At 35.7% G+C, this 18,246-nt stretch overlaps 1 long non-coding RNA gene across 6 annotated transcripts; it reads left to right on the plus strand.

The window, feature by feature from the left end:
- The first annotated feature begins 5,225 nt into the window (after nucleotides 1-5,225).
- On the plus strand, nucleotides 5,226-15,388 carry LOC127881545 (uncharacterized). Of its 6 annotated transcripts, none has more exons than XR_008050126.1 (9): nucleotides 5,226-5,607; nucleotides 5,667-7,306; nucleotides 7,466-7,861; nucleotides 8,142-8,293; nucleotides 8,779-8,867; nucleotides 9,544-9,688; nucleotides 10,641-12,368; nucleotides 12,521-13,447; nucleotides 13,594-15,388. It is a non-coding gene; the product is annotated as an uncharacterized LOC127881545 (long non-coding RNA). The 6 variants fall into 6 exon arrangements; XR_008050127.1 differs by having other exon boundaries at nucleotides 5,726-7,306; XR_008050130.1 differs by having other exon boundaries at nucleotides 5,785-7,306.
- Nucleotides 15,389-18,246: the final 2,858 nt, after the last annotated feature.

Genomic DNA, 18,246 nt, shown 5'->3' on the forward strand with positions numbered 1-18,246 from the left:
CCAAAATGTCTGTGTCGAGGTTTCCTCAAGCAAGCCCGAGTAGTTTTGTTTAGCTCTAGTGCCCGAGTGGGATGAGTGTTACAGAAGAGAGACGTTATAGCAGTACTTATGGTAACGCTAACAGTTAACGCTAACAATTAGTTCTCGCTGTGGACATCACGAAGAATTAAACGTTGAATAATTTGTTTAATTCTTTATAAGACAGCTTTTTATTCAGCGAGGAATGGGAGCAAATCAAGGAACAATCGAAACAATATATTGGGAAGTATATCTGCTGTAGATAGTTAGGACAGTAGTAGCGTTACGGACTGTCCTCAGTGCACCATTTATTCATGTGGTGCGCATCAGACGCGAATTCCGCCCATTATTGAGAGGGCGTCGCATTGAATTGAGACTAAAGAAGGCTTTGAAACATGACACCAGTTTTGTTGTATGGTCCAGTACGCCATTCGACTCTCAACCCGAAGTTAATCAGAACTCAAACTCGGCCCTTAACAATATCCGCGAGGCCAGCATATCAGCTCAGCTTCTGAGCTTCAGGTGAGACCTTACAGTGTTAGTAATTTTGTCAAAGATTGGGCCATAATTCAGCTCCATTCCTCAAAAAGTCTATAATGTTTATTATAAATATTTATTGGTTAAAATTTACAATGCAATATTTGCCATATTAAAAGTGTTTGATAGGTTGGAACAATGAGTTACTTGCCTTATTAAGCTGCATAAGTTGAAACTAAGTACAAATCAAAAATTCTTAATTGTTAAGTATTTGTGTTCACGTATAACTGATTATGATTTTTATCTTAATTAGAAACCGGATGTTTGCAAAGACAAAATCACTATACTGCTTTCATATCCTTATGCACACACTTTCAACGCCAGTGACTAAACTTTACATCTAAGGTCTGTCTTACAAAAACAATGGCATAAAATGTAGACATCAACTAGTATCTTGCGTAATAAGTTGTGCACATTTAAATGTGTACAGTCTCATATTTTAAGTTGTTTAGTGTCATGTTAAAAGTTTATTGTTTTACAGTTAAAGTTGCCGAGTATCACATCTAAAATAATGTAGTCTTACATTTTAAGTTGTTAATTCTCACATTTAAAGTTGTAAAGTTTCACAATAAAAGTTGTTTTAGTCAAAACTATTTATGGGGAAAGTCTCGCACTTAAAATTACTGAAGTCATGCCTGTTTTTTTATATTTATTTTAATGCCCCCGGTAGGGTGGAAAATAGCAGTTGAACTGTCTGTCAGTCCGTTCGTCTGAAAACGTTAACATAGGCCATAACTTTTGCATTATTAAAAATCACAATTTGATATTTGGCATGCATGTGTATCTCATGGAGTTGCAAAATTTAAGTGGTGAAAGGTCAAAGTCATCCTGAAGATAAAAGGTAAAAACAGACAAATAAAATGGAAGTAACACGCTTAAAAGGGAGATAATTTATATTTATCATTTGTCAGGTACATATCATTTTTTCAAGGGAAGTAATATTTGTAAAGGGGTATAATCAAGAACAAAAATATATAATCAAAGCGGCGCAGTAGGGGCATTGTGTATCTGACAAACACATCCCTTGTAAAAAAAAAGTATTACACATTGCTATGAACTGTACTTTACTATGTATTTTTCGCGGTTTAAAACCCAAAATTTTCAATATTAAGTTTTTGGGGCATGACTTATTGATACAACGCTATTCTGAGTTCTTATTATTTTTTTATTTTTTTTTAGAAAGAAGTCTCATATAACTTAATTATTATTTCTTAAATCTTGGTCTCAACTTAATTTTTTAAACATCTTACAAAATATATAACTTGAATTTAGTCATTTTTGTCCATAAATCATTCCCAAACTTGCCACTTTTATTGATTAAAAAAAAAACAATTTGACCAGGCTCCTTTTCTAGAAAACTCCCTGAACATGCACTTAAAAACAATATCACTTCTGTTACTTATAATCCTATTTATAATGGTTCATTTTTTCCAATTTTATGGTTTATCGCGCTATTTTTCCCAATTTCACGGTTTATCGCGCTAATTTTCCCAATTCAAAAGGCACAGGCTGTAACAAATTAAAGCAAAAAAAATCACTGTAAGTAATTCAGCACAAAAACGTCTTGCGTCAGAGTAACAAGCCCCCAAACATCTTCTCCCATGTTGGCCACATCAACACTTCTTACAGCGGAGCCTTGACGAGTTCGACTTCCATCCCAGCATAGATGTTGCTTAGCAACAATTCAATGCTGGAAATCGACAAATTGTTCTAGACGAGTCGCTTACACAGAAACAATCTGATCCAACAGATAGAGCAGGCGTTGCGTGACTTGTCCCTTATTGCGACTGACCTCGATAAGTTGCTCTCGAATAATGTGAACCTTATGCCAGTATGCGATTGACACCATTTAACAACAGTTGTTGTTGAGAATTCCCAGGTTTGAGGTGGCAACTTTGGCGTCGGGACTCGCTCCATCTCTGTCTATGGCCCGGTCAATGCAGCAGCAGCAGCAATAAGAACAACAAGTAGTATCTGAGTGGTGCTCTGGGATACGGGGCTTCATGTATGTGCTTAAAGTGTCATTCCAGAATATCCTGTGCAGATTGCACATACATCAAGTCCTATTAAAGTGTCATCCCAGAATATCCTGTGCAGATTGCACATACATCAAGTCCTATTTTCATAGAATGAGGCTCATATAGTTGACTTAACATCAGTCCTTTTTCTGCCTGATTGAAGAAAAGCTCCTAACATCAAATGTGAATTATTCGTTTTTAAATTGATCAAACTTGGAAAATAAATAATAAATAAAAGTTGATCTGATATCAGTTTTAGTCATAGAAGGTCAGAATATAGTTTTGTCTATTTTTGGGCCAAAATTTAAACCCTGAACCAAAAGTTTCTCCTTGCATAATTAAAATATCTGCTTAAATCGAATTGTTGAATTCTCTTTAATTTGAGCAAAAAAATATTTAAATGCATTCAGCACATTTAAAAATTATTTTCTTCATTTATTTTCAATATTTAATTTAATTCCTGCATTTTGTTTTAAGAGCCTGTTCCTCCTGGTCCAGGACCTTTGGACAAATGTTCAAATAGTACTACCCACAGGATGAAGCCACTCTGAATCCGGGGCTCCATACTTTCTTGGCCAGGGGCCAAGACTACCTCGTCAATAAGGTATGTTGGTAATGTAATTTACCATGTATAATGTGTAGTGTTTTACTCCAAATGTCAATGAAAATAGTTTGTGTGTGTTTAATATTAATAAAACTCTATTCTTACTGCTAACTAAAACAAATCATTTATGTAATTGTTAACTATTTATAATAGCTGCCATTTGTATTGCCTTGAAAGGGCTTGGTGGGAGTGGGAGCATACAAATTTGTCCTTGTCTGTAATTCTCCCTGTCCTTCCTTTCATCCTTATTTAAGTCCCAAAGGGACATATAATGTTTTTATCAAGTGTTTAGTTTATATCTCATTTGTATGAAGATCCATCAAACATACTTTATTTCTTAAATATATTTTTAATCAAACAACATTGATTGACTTCTAATATAACTGATGCCATTATTGAGAATATTCAAAAAGGAACATTTGTTTGCTTTTGGGGTAAGACAGTCAATTATTGTTTTCAGTGGAGTGAGGAAGTTTACATGTTTCCGCAGGTGCTCGTAAACATATCTATTTTCTTACTTTGCTGAGAAAAAGAATTCACGGTATTATCCCAAAAGCTAACAAATTTCCCATTTTAGTTAAATTTTCAAGGACTATTAACCCATTTATGCCTAGCGTCTGGAAAAAAGGCCTTGGTCAGCAGCGTAGACCTGATTAATAGAATAAGTACAATAACAAAATATTAAATGATTAACCAGATGGTTTTCCTTCTTTTTGTTATACAGCAAAAAATTGGCTAATAGATAAATAAGCTGTGATGTGGAAAAATGGGGCCTAATGCATGTGCTTAGATTGTTGTCACAGATTAGCCTGTGTAGCCCACACAGGCTAATCATGGACAACACTTTTTTCTTAAAGTTATTTTTAATTGAACAAATAATCCTCTTTATGAAAATCCAGTATAGTCTGAAAGTACCCTCCCTTATTAGCTTATGTGAATTTCACATGCTAATCTGGGACGACACTTTCTAACATTAGTGATCCGCATATTGGCTTATGGAAATACATCTCTGAAAATGGAGTAAAGATAATAGATATAAATGTACAGATAAGTATAGCATTAGCCAACACTTTTCTTGTTTAATACAAAATGACTTAATTGTACTTATTTTCATACTATTAAGAACAAGGAACCAATAAAATGACAGATTAGAAATTCATGTTGTTGAAAACCTTCACAACCTGTCAAGAGGCATAGTTTGTTATAAATTATAATATAATTTGTTACAAGTTCCTATTACCCACTGTGTCGTTTTCAGCAGAGCACCAGCATTGATATCGAGTTGGCCCAGCAACCGCACAAGTCCCGCCTGCAGGAGCCCCAGTCCAGAACAACCCTTCCCCTCCACTGACTTCTAACTCCTCTGCCTTGACTTCCTGACTCAAAAAGTCAGCATCATTGAACAACTCTGTTCTGCAGGAAATTCTGAGCATGATTCTGTTCTGAACAAACGCAATGCCCATGTCAAGTTGTCCACATATAAGCCTGGGTAGTTTTGTTAAGCTAGAGTTCCGCGTGGGCCTGAGAGGGATGAGTTTTACAGACACGAAAAGTTATAGCAGTAGTTATGGTAACGCTAACAGTCATTTGTTGCTGTTGGACATCACAACAAATATCATGAAGAATAAAAAGTTTAATAACTTGTTCCAATCTTTATGGGACAAACAGAAATTGAACGAGAGAAAATCAAGGAACAATAAAAGCGTAAGCTTTCCTAGAATGATACTTCTGCTGTTGATAGTTTGGCGACAGTAGGGTTATGGACTGCCCCAGATTGTCCTCTCAGCGGCCAAAATATCATAATAGAATGGACTTTTGGCAATGTTACTGACAAAGAAAGGCAGTAATGACTTGGTTGTGAATACCCAGAGCACTATACATCCATGCTGACACAGAAAGGAAGTAATGACTTGGTTGTGAAAACCCAGAGCACGCTACATCCATGCTGACAAAGAAAGGCAGTAATGACTTGGTTGTGAACACCTCGAGCACGATACATCCATGCTGACAAAGAAAGGCAGTAATGACTTGGTTGTGAACACCTAGAGCATGATGCATCCATGCTGACAAAGAAAGACGATAATGACTTGGTTGTGAACACCCAGAGCACGATACATCCATGCTGACATAGAAAGGCAGTAATGACTTGGTTGTGAACACCCAGAGCACGATACATCCATGCTGACATAGAAAGGCAGTAATGACTTGGTTGCGAACACCCAGAGCACGCTACATCCATGCTGACAAAGAAAGGCAGTAATGACTTGGTTGTGAACACCTCGAGCACGATACATCCATGCTGACAAAGAAAGGCAGTAATGACTTGGTTGTGAACACCTAGAGCATGATACATCCATGCTGACAAAGAAAGACGATAATGACTTGGTTGTGAACACCCAGAGCACGATACATCCATGCTGACATAGAAAGGTAGTAATGACTTGGTTGTGAACACCCAGAGCACGATACATCCATGCTGACATAGAAAGGCAGTAATGACTTGGTTGTGAACACCCAGAGCACGCTACATCCATGCTGACAAAGAAAGGCAGTAATGACTTGGTTGTGAACACCTCGAGCACGATACATCCATGCTGACATAGAAAGGCAGTAATGACTTTGTTGATAACACCCAGAGCACGATACATCCATGCTGACATAGAAAGGCAGTAATGACTTTGTTGATAACACCCAGAGCACGATACATCCATGCTGACATAGAAAGGCAGTAATGACTTGGTTGTAAACACCCAGAGCACAATACATCCATGCTGACATAGAAAAGCAGTAATGACTTGGTTGTGAACACCCAGAGCACAATACATCCATGCTGACATAGAAAAGCAGTAATGACTTGGTTGTGAACACCCAGAGCACAATACATCCATTGGGTGTGCATCAGACGGGAATTCTGCCTATTATTGTAAACAAGTTGTTAAAAGTGAACACGTCTGGTTTTGTTATGAGCACTTCCCACTCAGAGCCCAAAGGTCCTCTCATTGAATCGATGCAAAAGAAGACTTTGAAAAATGACAGCAGTTGTGTTGTGTGGTCCAGTAATCCTTTCAACTCTCAACCTGAAGTTTATCAAAACTCAAACTCAGCCCTTTGCAATATTACACTTGCAACACAGTGTACTTTACAATGAATGTTTCGCAGTTTAAAACACCAAAATTTCAATTTAAAGTTTGTGCACGTAACATATTGATACATTGCTATTCTGAGTTCTAATTGCGATATCCTCAATATCAATAATATATGAAATGTTTGGCATTCAAAAAAGAGGTGTGTAAAGTAATTTGTTACAGTGCATATTCATTTGTCACTAAAAAGATCAGAGTTTAGTTTGCTTGTCATTTCCTTTTAAGCAAACATTATTAGACAACAAAACAAACGTTTTTTAAGTGAAAGTGCAAGACAATTCCGACCCAGTTTGGGCACAAATACAACAACTAATTAAAGAAATTCAGTTTGTCTTGCGTCAGCCTACATGTAGGAAGCCTCTTATAAACATCTCCCAAGAAGGCTACATCAACGCTTCCAACAACCGAGCTGGGCATCGACACATTGTTCCGAACGAGTCGCTCGAACTGAAACGATCTGATTCAACAGAGAGCAGGTGTTGCGTGACTCGTCTGTTAATGTGACTGACCTCGATATGTTGCTTTCCAAAAATGTGAGCCTTACTACAGATGAGCTGTCTGCGATTGACGCAATTCAACAACAGTTCCGGGTTTTGGATGGCGAATAGGCGTCAGGGCTTCATCTCTGTCGTTGGCCTGGTCGCAGCAGAAGCAGCAACAAGAACAGCAATAAGTTTAAGAGACGTGATCTGGGATATGGGGCTTCATGAATGTGCTTTAAGTGTCATCCCATATTAGCCTGTGCAGAATGCACATACATTGAGTCCTATATAAGTGTCATCTCCGATTAGCCTGTGCAGACTGCACATACATTCAGTCCTATTAAAGTGTCATCCCATATTAGCCTGTGCAGACTGCACATACATTGAGTCCTATATAAGTGTCATCTCCGATTAGCCTGTGCAGACTGCACATACATTCAGTCCTATTAAAGTGTCATCCCATATTAGCCTGTGCAGACTGCACATACATTAAGTTCTATTTAAGTGTCATCTCCGATTAGCCTGTGCAGACTGCACATATATTAAGTCCTATTACAGTGTCATCCCAGATTAGCCTGTGCAGACTGCACATATATTACGCCCTATTAAAGTGTCATCTCCAATTAGCCTGTGCAGACTGCACATACATTGAGTCCTATTAAGGTGTCATCCCAGATTAGCCTGTGCAGACTGCACATATATTACGCCCTATTAAAGTGTCATCTCTGATTAGCCTGTGCAGACTGCACATACTTTAAGCCCTATTAAAGTGTCATCTCATATTAGCCTGTGCAGACTGCACATACTTTAAGCCCTATTAAAGTGTCATCCCAAATTAGCCTGTGCAGACTGCACATACATTAAGTCCTATTAAAGTGTCATCCCAGATTAGCCTGTGCAGACTGCACATACATTAAGTCATATTAAAGTGTCATCCCAGATTAGCCTGTGCAGACTGCACATACATTAAGCCCTATTTTCCCAGAATGAGGCTCATATAGTTCACTTAACATCAGTATTTTTTCTGCCTGATTGAGAAAAAGGTCCAAGCATCAAATGGTAAGTATGTTTTTTTTTAAATTAATCCACTTGGTACATAAATAGCAAATAGCAATTGATCTAATATCAGGTTTAATCATAGAAGGTCAATGCATAGTTTTGTCTACATATCGGCCGAAATTCAGCCCTTGAACCAAGCGTTATTCTTGCATACAAAATCCGCTGTAATAGACTTGTTAAATTTTATTTAATTTTAGCAAAACAATTATTTAAATGACTTCAGCACATTATACAATTATTCCCTTCAATATTTATTAAAGTTCCTGAATTTTGTTTTAAGAGCCGGTTCCTACAGGATCCCATGCAGTCATAGATCGGTACCCAGCTGAACAACAGGCTGTTTGGTAAGCTGGGCCCGGATAGGTGCAGCCAGTCTAAAGCTGGGGCTCCAAACTTTCCTGCCAAGTGGGCTGATATTACCTCTTCTACAAGGTACATTGGTCCTGTAATTTACCGTGTATAATGTGCAGTGTGTTACTTCTCAAAATTTATTTCAATAGTGTGTGCATGTTATACATTGGTTATACTCTATCCTTGCTGCTATCTTAAACTTAATTCATTACGTAATTGTAAATATTCATAATAGTTGTCATTTTGTATTGCCTTGAAAGGGTGCAGGGGGGAGGTCGTATAGAATTGTAGAATTCTCTCCGTCCTTCCATTCTTCCTTATGTCCATCCAACCCTTTTGGTGTTACACGTAACTTAATGCAGATTGGTTAGATATGGATGAAAAATGATTGTATTAAGTGTACAGTATATAGTAGGCTGTGTGTGTGTAAAGTGTTTATTGTATACCTCATTTGTATCAAGAGCCTTCATATATAATGTATTTCTTTATTATTTAATCAAACAACATTGATTGACCTCCAATATAACTGATGCTATTTCAGAATGCATTAATCATTTGGTTTACAGGGACATATGTCAGTGATGCGCAAAAAGCTGGTGTTCTTTTTACAGAGAAAAATCCTAACAACTCCAACTCAGCCACTACATCTCAATAGGTAAGTCCCCTAACCATTGCAAAACGTACACTGTGGCACCAGATCACTGGAATATAAGTCGTCCTTTTACATTCTGCACAGTATGCAACCACAGCAGATTTGCTTATTTCCCTCACAGGTACCCAATAGAACAAGAATGGGATTAATTGTTTGATATGCACAGTTCTGTGGTCTGAGCAGAATTCTACCTTGGGACCTTTCGATTCCTAGACCAGCATCCCACCACTTGACTAAGGTCCCACATTAATACAGTATTACGCAAAGACATGATATCTGAGCTATTTTCATGTATTTTTAAGTATTACCAATGCAAAGTGATGAAATATTAGGATATTTATTACATTCCGGAATTAAGAGAAAGTCCCTTTCCCACATTGCTATGCACCTGGTGAACATATTTGTTTCTCTATAACCACCTGTGAAATAAAGTTTAATAATATACTGAAATTAACTCAACACATATTCTCTGTTGATATAAAATGATTGCATTGCATGTCTATATTATTTTCAGAAGCTTTCCATCTCTGAAACTTTAGTGCCACAAAATTGGTTCTGTTCAAATCTGTTTATGTTGGCGAAGCTTATGGTTGACAAAGACAATTTCTGTAATGCAAAAAATGCTTGACATATTTGCCCAATTATCTGTCAAGTTTGACACACAATCCACTTTTTCCAGACAACCCGAATATCAAGGCGTTAAGTTTCTTCTGGATGCAGTTACAGACACAGCTTTCAAGCCAGCAGCTGTTGATGTATTGAGATTCTCTCCTCTCCATGTTACCTGACCTGCTGCCTGTGAACATTCTGCACATAGAACCTTTGTGAGTTTGTGAGCCATGTGTAGGCTTTTTGTAAATACCTACTTTCAGAGACAGTTTAAAGGGATCTTTTCACGCTTTGGTAAATTGACAAAATTGAAAAAAGTTGTTTCAGATTTGCAAATTTTCGTTTTAGTTATGATATTTGTGAGGAAACAGTAATACTGAACATTTACCATGGTCTAATATAGCCATTATATGCATCTTTTGACGATTTTAAAACCTCAAAATTATAAAGCGTTGCAACGCGAAACGATTGAATAATTCGGAGAGTTCTGTTTTTGTCGTTAAATTTTGTGAAACTACGAAGATTGCTTATATAAGGTATAAAATACGTTCAGTTTGTGTACTCGGCGGTATAGCTCAGTAGGCTAAAGCGTTTTTACTTCAGGACTCTGGTAGGACTCCAGGGGTCACTGGTTCGAAACCTGCTCCGGGCAATGTTCTTTTCCTTTTTTTGATTTTATTCTTGATTTTTTACTGAAGCTTTTACGATCCAATGTTTATATTTATCAATATAAAGCATTTAATGAATAAGTTAAAAAATGCCAAAATCTGTGAAAAGGCCCCTTTAAGGGAACACTGGTCCGTCTAAACGTTTGTCCGCCTGTCAGGTTTTGTGGCATAAATAACCTCAAAACATATTTCTTATTTTGTTATGCAACTCTCCAAACATGTTAATCAGCATGTGGACGTGAACTGTTGCGTATTGTATATCAGCTTCCTTTTGCATTAGTGGAATTGGAGATAAAAAAAAAAAATTCATTACATGTTCATATTATTTTGCCGTAAATATTTAATAATAAAGAAATATATCTCAGACACCTATCTATAAATTCAAATCAAAGAAGCTTTAGCACCATATGTCAGTTTTGTTCTTTTTCATTGCTTTCCTAAGTAACAAAATCAGAATAATCAACTGAAATTAACATTAACATACCTTCCTTTATTTCAGATCCCAATCGATGTAATTAAACCGGCCAATCAAAAAGACAGCCTGGTACAGCACTTGTCATTAGATTGACGCCATGCATGCCTTTGAAGATCATTTATACATACAATTTAAGCATGATAGTCAATAAGTGCCTGCGTTGGCTTCTTAAACAACTCGCAGTCCTGAGCATTTACGATGGAATTCCTCATCTTGAAATATTGGGAAGGCAGGAAAACACCTGACAATATTTAACTTATTTATTGTATAAACAAGACATGCTTATTTTTAGTTTTTACCTATAAAATAGCAATATGTGCTAGGTAAAATAATTGATCAGAACGGTTCATAATTGTGATGCTTCTATTTTGATGTCTGTCATTCTGTCTGTGTACATTTCTCATCAGTTTCCTCTTTTGAGGCAGTATTTTATCAAGAATTTCATGTAGTGATGTAATATTAAAATATCAAATAATAATTTGATTTATTCAAACTATATTAACCTTCTGTTAATTATCAATTTATTTATTGGCAACAGATACTTTGTTTAATATTAACAATAGTTAAGCGCGTTATAAAAATTGTGTGAATGTACATGCATAATATTGCAATAATTGATGAACACATTAATGGAAAAACTATTTAAATAAAGTGTAATTTAGAAGTGCATCTTAATTGTAATGGAGTTTGTTTAATTATTAAAAAAGTATGCTTTCATTGTTGAAAATATGATAGTAATTCCACTACAAGTAATTTTGTTTCAAAGTGAGTATTTTCATGAATAATGATCCTAGATATGGTTGTAGATTGTTCTTGTTGTATCATATACTGACATGCTTATCATTTGTGTTGACATTTGCATTCTAGCATTAAAAGTTCATTATGCTTTAAATATTTGTATGTACACATTTGCGACCAGCTTTTCTAATGAAATAAGTGAATAACGTAACACAGATTTATGTGTCACTGTATATACGTTTATTTTGTCATTTGTAAATAGATCAACTGCGAAGATAATGTTTTTGTTTGTACATTATTCATAAAATGTTGCCATTTCAAACAGATACATTCACTGTTTGAATTCATTTGTACAAAATTATTTCATATTAAACATCATTTACATATCAGGCAATAGAGAAAAAGAATTGCTTTGGATGAATGAGCACATAAACCTGTATAGTAAATTAAGACATGCAGAATATCAGATTATTAACATAATAATATACTTAAAGCTAGAAACACCTTGTTTTATGTCAAGCTTTTCAGTGAATATAATTAAGCAACTATTATCTGGAAATTTGGAAAACAGTGAAGAACGATTCAAGGGAGAGCAACTGTGATATACTAAATAAAAGTCGTCTCCCTTGTTAGAGTATAATTGTACCTCTCAACGTAACAAGAACATTGAATCTTTTTTTTTTAAATTATTCCACACTATAAACTATATACTATATTCATTCAATAATCACTAAAGAAATATGGTTTGCATAATTGTTTATTTCTATGCGTTATACCAAATTCACCAGTATGGCATCAATTTAAGTTCATCATATTTATGTCCCCCACTATAGTAGTGGGGGACATATTGTTTTGCCCTGTCTGTCTGTCTGTCTGTTGGTCTGTCTGTTGGTCTGTTGGTCTGTTTGCGCCAACTTTAACATTTTGCAATAACTTTTGCTATATTGAAGATAGCAACTTCATATTTGGCATGCATGTGTATCTCATGAAGCTGCACATTTTGATTGGTGAAAGGTCAAGGTCAAGGTCATCCTTCAAGGTCAGAGGTCAAATATATATGGCCAAAATCGCTCTTTTTATGAATACTTTTGCAATATTGAAGATGGCAACTTGATATTTGGCATGCATGTGTATCTCATGGAGCTGCACATTTTGAGTGGTGAAAGGTCAAGGTCATCCTTCAAGGTCAGAGGTCAAATATATGTGGCCCAAACCGCTTATTTTATAAATACTTTTGCAATATTGAAGATAACAACTTGATATTTGGCATGCATGTGCATCTCATGGAGCTGCACATTTTGAGTGGTGAAAGGTCAAGGTCATCCTTCACAAGGTCAAGGTCATCCTTCAAAGTCAAACGTCATATAGGGGGACATTGTGTTTCACAAACGCATCTTGTTTTATTGCCAAAATTGGCCATACAGTGCTAAAAATTTGGTATTCTGACTATTATTAGTGCATGTTCTCATACAATATCACATTGTATATTTTAACACTGAAGCAATTCTGACTATTATTAGTGCATGTTCTCATACAATATCACATTGTAAATTTTAACACTGAAGCAATATGTGTTAATATATTAATTTTTATTTATTGACTTGTTGTTGCTTGTTAAGGTGTCTAATTTTGAATTATAGCTGTAAATTGATTGTGACTATTTTCCACTTTTGAATGATTGCTTTTAGTTGATTGTTTACAAGTTTAGTAAAAGCTGTTTTCATGTTGACTGCTCCACATTAAATGTCGTTGACGCACATTCACTGCGGCCAGGTTCCGTAAAACTCCCAACTCATCTGATGTCTTATGATTGGATTCCATACATAGTGGTTGTTTATACTCAGCTTGCTTTGCATTAAACATGTCTGCTTTGTTGTTGAACAATTGTACACAGCTTTTTATGTCCCCCACTATAGTAGTGGGGGACATATTGTTTTTGCCCTGTCTGTTGGTCTGTTGGTCTGTTTGCGCCAACTTTAACATTTTGCAATAACTTTTGCTATATTGAAGATAGCAACTTCATATTTGGCATACATGTGTATCTCATGAAGCTGCACATTTTGAGTGGTGAAAGGTCAAGGTCATCCTTCAAGGTCAAAGGTCAAATATATGTGGTCAAAATCGCTCATTTTATGAATACTTTTGCAATATTGAAGATAGCAACTTGATATTTGGCATGCATGTGTATCTCATGGAGCTGCACATTTTGAGTGGTGAAAGGTCAAGGTCATCATTCAAGGTCAGAGGTCAAATATATGTGGCCCAAATCGCTTATTTTATAAATACTTTTGCAATATTGAAGATAGCAACTTGATATTTGGCATGCATGTGCATCTCATGGAGCTGCACATTTTGAGTGGTGAAAGGTCAAGGTCATCCTTGAAGGTCAGAGGTCAAATATATGTGGCCCAAATCGCTTATTTTATGAATACTTTTGCAATATTGAAGATAGCAACTTGATATTTGGCATGCATGTGTATCTCATGGAGCTGCACATTTTGAGTGGTGAAAGGTCAAGGTCATCCTTCACAAGGTCAAGGTCATCCTTCAAGGTCAAACATCATATAGGGGGACATTGTGTTTCACAAACACATCTTGTTATTAGACAAAATTGTGTAATATTTCAAAATTTTTATATCAATTTTTTATTTCGAACAAAAATATATTTTGTTTATTTGTATGTATATTTCGCTATAATAAAATTGTTTCTATAATATATAAACAACATATTTATAAGCAATAAACTATATTGGTAAAAGTAGATTTAATGTTCAAAATCATGTCTTAATTTGTTCGATTATCCCAAATTAACATTTTGCAAAAGCAAAACTTGTTGAATAAAGAAAACTTTATGCAACGTGCCACCAGGTCTTTTAACCATTGATTGTGTATCACTAACGATCAGGACTTTATCAGGGATTAATAATTGCCTTTGCATGGCTATAATGTTTGTGTTATTGAATTGAATAATTTCTGTAGTTTGGTGCACATTAATTGTTGTGTTTTTTAAGACATAGCACATGTCATTTAATATAGTATCATTGTAGTTTTGGTATGTTTAGGGATATAATCATGTTAATGTATGTGATTTGCTGATCCATTTCTTGTTGTTTCACTCCATTTAATGCATATAGCCATGCTTAGAGCTGGAATATTGTTGTACTGAAACAAATGTTGTTATAGTAAATAAAAAATGTATGTTAATTGTTTCCTCACTTCTTTATAAGTTTCCCTTTTGACGATGGCATATTGTGATTTGGTCTGTCTCTCCGTTTTTTCAATTGTCCCCCGTCATACATTGGTCAGACTCGGATACCTTTCAAATCCTTAATAACTATTCTGACAGATCTTCACTTGGGGATTGTTCTTCATGCAGATATTATGTATGTCGCTCAAAAGACTTGTTATGTTGTTCCCACGATTAATAAGGTAGTGGGAACGAGATAACTTTGTAATGAGAATGAAAAAGCTTACCCGTGAGAATGAGAAAGTAAGTCAATTGAATGACGTACTTAATCATAGGAACAAGTCACTAATTCATGGGAATGACAAACTTAAAAACGTACAAGTTAATCTGTGCACACGTACATTTCACGCCATGATTGGTATTTTCAGTAGACGAAGCCCACTCCTATTGAGAGTAGGTTAAGTGTGTCAGGCAGAACGTTTTATAAAATATGTGATTAATTTTTTTTATGTACTTGATTCAATGTGGCACTTAAGGATTATTTAAGACAAATGTTGACCACTATCTGAAAATGTATTGCGAGCAACATTCTCAGGCTAAATGAATGGGAGAAACATGTGTTCGTTCTGAAAATTTGTTTTCGTTCTTAAAGCTAACATCTAGTACACATTTATATGAATATTTATTTTTCGTATCAAACATATTTACATGTCATATCTTCCAAGTCAGGGGATTATAGTGATTTGGTCTTGTCTGTCATTCTGTTGAAATGTAAAGTATAATTGCTGAAGTGATGAAATGGCACACATATATATTCAACAGAATACAAACTTATATCAAACATGTATTAATTATGTTGTTTTAATAAGTTAAATTATATTTTAGTCCAAGGTCGTTAAATGGTTAAACAATATGAATCACTGTATTCACGTTGGTCAAAAAGAGATGCACATTATACACCATAAGAATTTCTTAATCTCTAAACAATTGAAAACGATGTTTTGTGAAAAGAATGCTGACCATTTGATAGCAAAATATTGGAAAATCGCGTGACAAATAACTGTTAGTATATGGCTACAAAGTACAAACCGGCATAAATGTTTCGTAACAGGCTAGAGCGAACATGAGAGACGTAGTCGCATCTGTTTTAAAATAATTTGTTAAAATAAGTAAGTGAGGCATGATCAATGGCATGAAGACCTTCTGACCACGACTACAAACGTACTCTTAAATGCGTATTCACATGTGAACAATATTACTGTTGTTGTTGCACTACTTCTTATCTAACAAGCAACCAAAATATTATTACAAAATTACACTAAAGAACACTAAAATGCATGCATTTGTATATTACCATACGTTTTTTTTCACTTGAAAGACGCATTATTGTCGCATGAAATGTGTGATATCATTGTCAAACCACACGTTAGTGTCAGTAGATAAAATTATACTACGGGAGCGGACATCATATGTGTCGTCACATGCCTTATTATGAGTATATTTCTTCACTATCAAAATTTAAATCGTATGTTAGTATTTGATTTAAATGCAGTTTTCTTTTACACATTTAAACCACACTTGCATAGCCGCGTCATGCAAAAATGGGTCTTATGCGTTTCGTTCAGGGTATCTTAACTCTTTCAGTGCGGGAACCGAATTTTGAAGGCCTTTGCAAACAGTTTGGATCCAGATGAGACGCCACAGAACGTGGCGTCTCATCTGGATCCAAACTGTTTGCTTTTCTGATAGTATTCTTTGGAAAAAAAATCAAAGAAAAGGCTAATTTTAGAAATTCAGCAGACGACATTTTAGAAGACGACACATTTCCCAGCATGCAAAGGGTTAAACCCAACATGTGCGTTTTTCGCAGTCTGGTCAGAGGCGATGCTATTGGCTATAAATTCACTCAATGGGCTATATATAGGATTGGCGCATACAAAATAAAGATCCATTTTTGCATCACGAGGGTCATTAAAAATCTCATTGCGAATTGTAAATGGCACATTTAAGCACAATGCTTTTCGATACAAAATTGAATTCAAAATAGCAAACTTAATAAATAATGGCGGCCTATCCAGGCGTTCAGGAACAATTTCCACACGTGCTGACCAAGTACGGCAAATATTGTGGTTGGATAATTAAACGATTTTTCTCTTATCGTGACACTTTACTATTTCGGTAATGTATGCTTTCTCATCTTGAAAGCAAAACTGTGTTTATCGATAGTCAATTATATATTCACCGGACGATTTAGTGAACGAGTACTGACACTGAAATTCTTGGAGATAGATGTTAACGCGTAACTGGGCCACAATTTGTGTCGTTTGAACATACAGAAGTCCGGAATTCCTTACACTGAACAGGGATACATCCTTTGCGCTGAGCACAGACATAGTAATGTTGCAAAAGTTCAGGGGTTTTATCTCGAATCAGCCTATGAAATATTCGAAAATATATATGCGTGTCTGCTGGCGTTATGTAAAAGTCATTTAATGTGAAAAGCTGGGTAAACAGCTGTGCCGAAAAAGCGCATTAGTGCTCTATACCTATGTTTAGGTCAGAGTTGTTGACACCGTGTGAACTGCTAGGGTACGAGTAATGCATAAACAACAAAGTACGGGCAAAAAGGGCTGTCTTTATGACTACCTAATTCGTGAGTAAAAAGTATTGCTCGCTTTTTTATTTTCATCAATTATCTTATTGTATGTTTTGAATTTGTATATTGTGTCAAAAATTAAAAGTCGTGTGCAGGGAATTTTCGTCATGAAATCATATTCTTAGTGAGATAGGTATTCGATATTCCCAAAGATTATTAGTCCCAAAGATGTTTTGATAGAACTAGTTAAATTTACCTTAAATTTACCTACGATTTATACGAACACGTATATGTTTGTAGGAGCCAGGCTGTGTATTAATGCCGTCTCAATAGTTCCCCCACCACTTGGAAGAGCATTTATTTGGTTGATGCACATAAATCATTTACATTACATGCATACATGCTATGCGTCATTTATTGTTATAATTGTTATAATGTATTGTTGATTAGTCTTAAATAAACTGATAAACTGTTAAACAGTTTACATGAAAACACAATCGAAGTTTGCATGAAGTTGAGGTAAAGCGATACGAGTTATTTGTTGATAGAACACCAACGGTAAATTGAACGCGAAGTGGCCCTCAATTGATTATAGTTGTTTTTCTTTATACTTGCAGCAATGTTACCATTACTTTGGAGTAGAACACAAATCGTTGAAATGATTCAACGTGTACATTTGACTGCTTGCACGGACCACACATTTGTACTCACTTGTGTCGCGTTCTGTGAAACGGGGCTCAGGCATGTCCGAACGGCCAAATAGTTAGGGACGACACTTTTCGCTTTTATGGAATATTTAGTTTGAAGAAAGTCTCCTTTAAAGAAGAATCCAACTTAGGCGGAAAGTGTCGTTCCTGTTCACCCTATGCGGACTGCTTACGCTAATCTAGGACGACACTACGTCACGCATAAAACCTTATGTTTACCATAAGCGAACTGCTTACGCTAATCTGGGACGACACTTAACGTACACGTGTAAACCCTTCTGTTTACCATATGTGAACTGTTAACGCTTATCTGGGACGACACTTTACGTACGCGCATAAAACCTTATGTTTATCATATGCGAACTGCTTACGCTTATCTGATATGACACTTTAAGTACATGT

Source organism: Dreissena polymorpha, chromosome 1, assembly GCF_020536995.1.
Source record: "Dreissena polymorpha isolate Duluth1 chromosome 1, UMN_Dpol_1.0, whole genome shotgun sequence".
NCBI classification, from domain to species: domain Eukaryota; kingdom Metazoa; phylum Mollusca; class Bivalvia; order Myida; family Dreissenidae; genus Dreissena; species Dreissena polymorpha.